The sequence below is a fragment of the Trachypithecus francoisi genome, unplaced genomic scaffold (genome assembly GCF_009764315.1).
Source record: "Trachypithecus francoisi isolate TF-2019V2 unplaced genomic scaffold, Tfra_2.0 Lachesis_group12, whole genome shotgun sequence".
Taxonomy (NCBI): Eukaryota; Metazoa; Chordata; class Mammalia; order Primates; family Cercopithecidae; genus Trachypithecus; species Trachypithecus francoisi.
In genome coordinates this window covers 54,001,072-54,007,893 of record NW_022681457.1, presented here as the reverse complement: position 1 = coordinate 54,007,893, position 6,822 = coordinate 54,001,072, and positions in this window count along the sequence as shown.

The window sequence follows — 6,822 nt, the reverse complement described above, 5'->3', positions numbered from 1 at the left end:
CTAATTTTTGTATTTTTAGTAGACATGAGGTTTCACCATTTTGGCCAGGCTGTTCTCGAACTCCTGACCTCAGGTGATCTGCCCACTTCTGCCTCCCAAAGTGCTGGGATTACAGGCATGAGCCACTGCGCCTGGGCGGGGGGGAAGTTACTTTTATCTTACTATTCATAGCAATGCATATCAATACAAAGATTGATACATTTAGATATAAATATACATAAGAAGACAAATACATAGAGAATTATATAAATATTTCCATCTAAATATTTATGTATACAAAACACGTTCCCCAAAAGACATTTTTAATCTTCTAGCATGCACTAAAGATGCTGATGTAGAATTACTTTTTTTCTTTTGCTAAATAACATGTCAGAATGGAACACAGCCATACAATGTTGTTTATGTAAATATCAACAAAGCTTTATCTTCAAGGGCAAAGCCGTAGAAATAAGCTGAAAACAAACCCATGTAACACATCTGTCCAGGTTAGTATTTCAGCGCCCTGCATGTCTCCTCAGAGTGTGCATGTCCTGTTCACATCACCATTTGGGGCCTGCCTTAATGAAGCCACAGTCTCTATTCAAATAATTGTATGATTGGATTGCCCTGGGCTGAGCTACTTCGCTGGTTGGAATCACCTGGGCTATGCAAACTGGCTGATTGGAATCATCTGGGTTCTACTAATTTGCTTATTTAATTTACCTCAGCTTCAGGGGTAGAATACGGAGATGTCATCTGACCTACTTTATTTCTGAGGCTTTTTTTGTGTCGTGTTTATGCACAAATAAACATTACGTAGACATACCTATGTGACTCAATTTTTGTGTATATGTTTATCTAGCCACCTATTTTATATTTATATCTATGTGTACAGAAAGAAGCCTATAAAATAAACTTGTTCAGAGGTGATTTCCATTTTCTTTTCCTACAGGATAGGTAAATCCAATCAGTTACTTAGCTCAGTGAAGATTTACTCAAACCAAGCCACACGCCACATCACATTTTTTTCCATAAGTGTAAAAATGTTTTTAATAACCTGGCACCTGGGTGTTTTTAATTCTGGTCTCATAAAACAAGCGCAGTGAGGTTTTTTTCATGTATCTAGGAACTGCCAGAAATGTTTGACACAAGTGGACTGAGCCTTCCTCATAAAGAAGATTTGACCTGGCAAATAAGAGCCACCTGTGGCACTTCAGTGACTGTTCTATTCCATTTGAAATGTGGCCAAGTACCATATACCATTGTATTTGCTTCATCATCACCATCTGTCTTCTAAAAAGAGACCTAGACTTGTTTTTTATTACCATTAATACCCGACTTCTGCCACAAAGACAAAAAGATAAGACTGTGATTTTACATCACACACTCTTGAAAAAAAAAACAGAGTTCTTGTCTTGATAGAAGTTCTATCTAGACTAGATGAGAGATTAAATGACTACCAGGAGCTAGATAATTGCTGTTTTACTAACAAATACTCATTTTCATTTCTATATTATCTCGTTATATTAATAATGAAGTAATAACGTTTATCTGGGAAATTTCAAAAAAACTTATTTTTCATCAACCATAATAGTAATCAAAGACAGAGAAATGGAGGTTTTTAACATTCATAGTTTATATTTTGAAATTAAAATGCTTCTAGAATAAAAAAGGAAAGGAAGAAAGAAATATACAAACAAATGAAAGGCAGCCTGGTCAACATGGTGAAAGCCTGCCTCTACTAAAAATACAAAAATTAGTCAATTGGTGGTAGTGCACACCTGTAATCTCAGCTACTTGGGAGGCTGAGGCACTATAACCACTTGAACCTGGGAGGTGGATGCTGCAGTGAGCCGAGATTGTGCCACTGCACTCCAGCTTGAGTGACAGAATGAGACTCCTTCTCAAACAAAACAAAATAAAAAATAAAAGAGAAGGAAGGAAGTGGGTTACTTACAATAGCTAAGGTATGGAATCAACCTAAATGTGCATCAATAGGTAAATGAAGAAAGAAAATGTGGTATATGTACACAATGCAATTCTATTCAGCCCTTAAAAATAAGAAAGTCTTCTTATTTTCAACAACATTCATGAACCTGAATGATATGCTAAGTCAAATAAGAATAAAACTGGATCTTCATTGCTCACTGCAACCTCCATCTCCTGGGATCAAGCGATTTTCCTGCCTCAGCCTCCCCAGTACCTGCAATTACAGGTGTCCGCCACCATGCCTGACTAATTTTTATATTTTTAGTAGAGACAGGTCTCAAACTCCTGACCTCAAGTGGTCCACCCACCTCAGCCCCTCAAAGTGGTGGGATTACAGGCGTGAGCCACCGTGCCTGGCCCACATAATCCAGTGTCTAAAGTGTGAAAAAAAATTAAACTCGCCAGGCACAGTGGCTCATGCATGTAATCTCAGCACTTTGGGAGGCCAAAGTGGGCAAATCATGAGGTCAGGTGTTTGAGACCAGCCTGACCAACATGGTGAAACCCCGTCTCTACTAAAAATACAAAAATTGGCTGGGCGTGGTGGCTCACGCCTCTAATCCCAGCACTTTGGGAGGCCGAGATGGGTGGATCACGAGGTCAGGAAATCGAGACCATCCTGGCTAACACGGTGAAACCCCGTCTCTACTAAAAAATACAAAAAACTAGCCGGGCGAGGTGGCGGGCGCCTGTAGTCCCAGCTATTCGGGAGGCTGAGGCAGGAGAATGGCGTGAACTCGGGGGGTGGAGCTTGCAGTTAGCCGAGATCACGCCACTGCACTCCAGGCTGGGTGACAGAGCGAGACTCCGTCTCAATAAAAAAAACAAAAAAATCCAAAAATTAGCCAGGTGTGTGGTACGCACCTGTAATCCCAGTTACTCAGGAGGCTGAGGAAAAATGATTGCTTGAACCCAGGAGGTGGAGGTAGCAGTGAGCTGAGATCAGGCCACCGTACTCCAGCCTGGTCAACAGAGCGAGAATCTGTCTCAAAAAAAAAAAAAAAAAAAAAAAAAAATTAAACTCATAGAAGCAGACAATAAAATAATGAGAAAAAAAAAAATCCCCTATTGGGTTTTTGGTCTGGCTAAGAGAGCTTCTTCATGATCTTTCAGGGATTACATATTCTTTTATCTTCTGCATCCCTCTGCTTTCCAGCCACTAAGTGAAAAAAGATACAGAGAAGACAGATTTGCTTTTTACCCACTTCACTTCCATTCACTATTAGTCAATGTGGGTATAGCTGAGAATAGCAGTTTTCTGGCAGGACAGACACTTCTAAGCAATAAACAACACACTGAAAAAAAAAGTCTAAATCTTTCATGAAAAGCGAATGAATTTTAAGAAAAACAAGCATATGCATCAATAATGCTTGTGGTAAAATAAAGATTATGTTAATTTCTATTGAGCTCCCAAAATATTTGATCAAAAGCTAACAAATATACAGGAGAAAGGGAATATTATTCTAAATAAGAATATTGAGAATGGTTATTTTGTCAATACAAGTAAAAATATGACCTCACACTAATAGTCTCACCTATAGTTGTACAACATCAAATGCTATTTTTTATTTAAAATTGTATTTCATATAGGTATTCAATTTATATCACCTTCCTTTGCTATTTCAATCCCTTCTCCACTTTATATCAGTGGAAAACAGGCTAGTATGTCCCAGGAAAGCACGTGGTGCTATTGCTGCTTTAACAGTGATCATGAAGAGCACTTGTTTGACTGCAACTCACATGTCAAACATTGTTATTTGGCTTAAAGTGAGGCAGAAGTTTAAAAATAATAAGTACTGCATTTATTCACCCCAAGAAAAGTAAAAGCTAAGGCCCAGAATGTGGCAAGGCAAAGGTTAAAAAGAAAAGAACAAGTTTGCCTCTGCCTAGCAGCTCACTTCAAATAGTTAGAAGATAACACTGAACAGCCAAGTCCAAAGGAATGGGCTCCAGACATCCGCCTCCCTTCCAGTGCAAGGTTGAAGGAAAAAACAAAGAGAGAGACAGGTTCTTTTACTGTTACTCTTTTCCCAGGCTTCTTAAGCATGATTATGTTTTACAAATGTCTGTATTTAGCCAGTTCTTGTTTTTCTTCTAATGCAGCTACAAGGCTACCGGCTAGGTCACAAGTTATGTTATGCTATAGATTACATGACCTGTTCCTGTATGATTAACTGCTGTTGTTTTGCTTCTGTAAGGCCGCTTCTGAAAACCCCACTCTATCTTTGTTCAATGCTCAGCTTTTGGATGTGAATCCTCTGAGCCGGTGCATAACTAAAATAAAAAAATCCTCCTGTACTCCGCATAGGTCTCTTCATTCCTCCGTTTACTGCAATAAAAATAGTTTTTCTATTTTTTTCTAAATTTACCTGTAATATAAAATTGTTAGCTAAGAAGACTTTATCTTATTCAAATATGTTTTATGGAATTTCCTTGACACTTAAGTGTCTGAATTATCTGGACTACTTACATTTTCCATTAAGCTAAATTGAGTACTATAGATAATCTTTAACTAAAAGCTTTTCTGAGGCAGAGTAAAATTTATAACATTTTATTATCATATGAAAGAAGTGCATTAACTATGTTTTCAGCAATCACTCTGAACACAGCATTCTCAGTTCCCAGTATGCACCCTGAGTCACTCAGGGGAAATTGGTATCTGTGCAGAGGCAAAAGAAAATGCTGAGTGGAGGTGCACCACACTGCACAGCAATGCTTTTCACATGCAGCTATTAGGGTCTCCATTTAATTGGGCTGTTATTTGCATGGCTAGATACTTACTTAATTTAGTCATACTATTTTTTAGCAGCTAATGGCATCTGTTACCATTAATTTTATACATTTGCTTTGTTTTGAAAAACAAATCTTTCATTAATTTACTCTAAATTGAGACTACATTTACAATCTTCAATTTTTCAGCGTTAAATCAGAGAAGAGCAATGTGTGTCTATAGTGTGCATTTTCCTGCCTATCAAAATTCTTCCTTTATTGAATTAGAAACTCAAGGAAGCCAACTATAAAATACTCCCTTTGAATACTTTAGCCAGGATTTTAGATTTCAAAAGGTCAAAACAATGAGCGAAGTCAAAATCTTGTTTTTGTTTCTTGTTAGTCATCTGGCCATTTCCAAAAGCATGGCAATTAAGCCATGTCATTGAAAATATGTGATTTTGATTAATTTTATCCCATCTGAAATGTTTTCTCTAATTGTTTTTATCATGTTAATTTAAACTGTCTACATAATTATGCGTTCAAGAAATATTCATATTGTTTATAGTTTATTATAGTAAAATCATTTATAATTAGAATTGTTTATGAATTCATTGTGTTTGTTTTTCAAATGTGAAAACAATTAGGTATGATTTGAAGTAAGTTCAGTTCTAGGACATTACCCACTGGTCTTCATGGTATTTCTGTAATGAGTAGTGTAAACCCAGGTCACCAGAATGGTGCAGACATGCTGATTGAATTAGAATGAGTTCAGCCTTGTTGGTAGACTATTGGTATCCCAGAAGCTGATCATTCACTGCAGCTTACTAAATGTTGTTCCATAATGACAGTGGGCACTTTTACCCGGGTTACCTTTTTCCTTTCATTAATGTGGGCCTGTTGTGGTCTCCTGTTTTTCTTAAGCTATCCCAGGTGAGAGGTGATTATTTCTTGCATGAATGAGATTCCCTTTTCTTCCCTCTGCCATAGGATCCTCTTATTCTCCCTACTGGAAGCAACATGCGGAAGGTAGAAATGATGACAATATACAAACCTGTTTCCTTTATGTGGCCACTATAAGCAGCTTACAACATGGCCCACAAGTTTAGCACAATCAGGATAATATCCATTTTGGTAAACACAAAGTCAACACATGAGTAACCTAATTTCATGAGTGATTTCCCACCACAGTCACATGTTTCTATACTCAAGAGGAAAGTATTACACAGTAGGTGTGCAACAGACTGGGAATCCAGGGTATTATCTTAGAATGTTGCCTACCCACCTGAATAAACTTTAAAAAGTTTTTCTACTGTTTTGTTATCTACATAAACACAAATGTCATCTGCAAATAATAATGAACTACTTTCCAGTTTTATCATTACAAATGTTAACTAACCTCTTTTTTCTGGCTTAAATTATTTTTCCTTTATGTGCCATTTTATACATTCACACACAAATAGAACAATGAAAATATATCCAATTATTCAATTTTGGTTTAATTTTTATTAAAATAAGCATTAAAAATAATTTTGTGTGTGTGTGTTTGAAGAAGGCTTTTATTGTTGTACTTAAGAGTGTTATTTCTGGAGACAAAGTTGCCTGTGCTTTATTCTGGGGAGAATCCAAGCCATAAGCCATAACATTTTACATTAATAAATTCAACACAAAGCATAAAGTATACATTTGCTTTCAGCATATTCAAGGTGTTTAGTTTTCCATTAGTCACGTAATTAAAAAATTGTTTTGTTCCAATAATTGTGCTTTTCTTCTGAAAATATGTACGAATGCATACTCACCAAACACACTCCATAATTTCTTACACCTATGGTTTATCTTCAGAGGAGTATGTGTATATTTCACTCTATGAAAATTAAAACTAAAAGTATTTATGTTTGCAGGCAAAGAGACCACATGTTCAAAGAAAACTATATAACAAATATTTATTAATAATTTTTCAGGACTCAGAAATGTAAAAATTATATATATATATACTTTTCTTTTGAGGAATCTCACTGTCACCCAGGCTGGAGTGCAGCAGTGCAATCTCAGCTCACTGCAACCTCCACCTCCCAGGTTCAAATGATTCTCCTGCCTCAGCCTCCAGGTGTGTGCCACTATGCCTGGCTAATTTTTCTATTTTTA